This window comes from Dendrobates tinctorius, unplaced genomic scaffold (assembly GCF_039654945.1).
Source record: "Dendrobates tinctorius isolate UK_male_01 unplaced genomic scaffold, ASM3965494v1 ptg000097l, whole genome shotgun sequence".
NCBI classification, from domain to species: Eukaryota; Metazoa; Chordata; class Amphibia; order Anura; family Dendrobatidae; genus Dendrobates; species Dendrobates tinctorius.
In genome coordinates, this window is record NW_027361765.1 from 22,421,456 (window position 1) to 22,423,528 (window position 2,073).

Below are 2,073 nucleotides of genomic sequence, written 5' to 3' on the forward strand. Positions count from 1 at the left end.
GGATAGTACGGGTTGACACTGTTGTACCCTCGGACTGCAGGGCAGCTTGAACTTGTTTGGATGTTAGTCGAGGTTCTTTATCCAACATCCGCCCAATCTTGTGTTGAAATCTCTTGTCAATTTTTCTTTTTCGTCCACATCTAGGGAGGTTAGTCAGTGCCATGGGCTTTAAACTTCTTGATGACACTGCGCACGATAGACACAGGAACATTCTGGTCTTTGGAGTTGGACTTGTAGCCATGAGATTGCTCATGCTTCCTCACAATTTGGTTTCTCAAGTCCTCAGACAGTTCTTTGGTCTTCTTTATTTCTCCATGCTCAATGTGGTACACACAAGGACACAGGACAGAGGTTGAGTCAACTTTAATCCATGTCAACTGGCTGCAAGTGTGATTTAGTTATTGCCAACACCTGATAGGTGCCACAGGTAAGTTACAGGTGCTGTTAATTACACAAATTAGAGAAGCATCACATGATTTTTCGAACAGTGCCAATACTTTTGTCCACCCTCTTTTATATGTTTGGTGTGGAATTATATCCAATTTGGCTTTAGGACAATTCTTTTTGTGTTTTTTCATTTAAGACAAATTAAAAGAAGATAATAATAACAAAGAATTTGTGTTTACAATCATTTTCAGGAAGAAACTGAGTATTATCTGACAGAATTGCAGGGGTGTCGATACTTTTGACCACAACTGTATGTGATTACCTATATCCTGTATGGCTTTTTATGTATTTATTTTATACCTGCCCACATTTTAGTGGTGTAAATACTCCAGGCTGCTCTTGGAGGATGTTTAACTACCATTCTTTATTCATTGCAGTGTTCAGTGTTGTCAAAAATGTGAGTGAGCCCACTTCCTTGGCTAAAAAGCAACCCCACACATAAATGGTCTCAGGATGCTTTACTGTTGGCATGATGCAGGACTCATGGAAGACCACACCATTTTTTGGGGGGGGACAGTCATCCTTCCAGATATCATAGTCAAAGGGGACTTCATCAGAAAAAGTAACTTTACAGTTACACTAGTCCTCTGAAGTCTAACCTGTGTACTTACTGTTCTTTTCTCTGATAAAGCCACCTTCAGACTGTGACATCTGGCAGAATATGTGTCCAGAGAAAATAAAAAGGTGAGCTATTACATGAGTCTTGTGCCATGCCAACAGTAAGGTGTTATGAATGAGTCACCGAAGAAGGAAAAAACAAAAATACAAGCTAAGTCCAGAAAACCGGAGAGGTTGGTAGCTATCGGATTGCAGACCCCTGATCCTATCCACAACAACTAACAGTAGCCGTGGGGGGTTCCTACGATGCCCTAGACCCCTCGATCACAGCCGGAGAACTAAATAGGCCTAAAGAAAGAAAGGGGAAATCTAAACTGCCCCAGAGGAGACCCCAAAGCAATAGGCAGCCCCCAACATATAATGACGGTGAAGCAAGATGAAAACACTAACACAGATAGAAAGATAGGTTGAGCAAACGATGGGGCCCAATGTTGTGAGTTCATTTTCCCCTTCATTACTGAGGCCCGAGGAACTCCCTCTTCTGGTTAAGAATGGTAGTAAGCCTGATTGTCAAACACCAGAGGCTGATGAGGAGGACTGGCTGAGTGGAGTTACGGATTGGATATAAGGCTGCCGACGCCCTTCTGCCCTGCGGGTGATTTCTCTGTGGGATCCTTGGAGACCAGTCTGAATTCCTGCTCCTCCAAAGCTAAGTTTGCTGCTCGGCCTTTTGCTTTTGTGCTTTGACTTTGTTTTTCTGGATTTCTGCCATTCCCCGCTGGGGTGTGCTGAATTCATTTAGCTTTGTCTTCTGAAAATACCTGAGTGCTGATTCAGTTTTTGAAGCCTAGCTGCTTCAGGGCCTTTTTCATATCAGCTGGTTGGCTTATGTCTTTGATAGGGTTTTGGCAGATTGCAGACAGCAGCCTTCCTGTCCTTTCCTATCTAGGTAGTTTTGGGGCCCCGTCTTTACTCAGTCTATCTTTCTGTCTGTGTTAGTATTTTCATCTTGCTTCACCGTCATTATATGTTGGGGGCTGCCTATTGCTTTGGGGTCTGCTCTGGGGC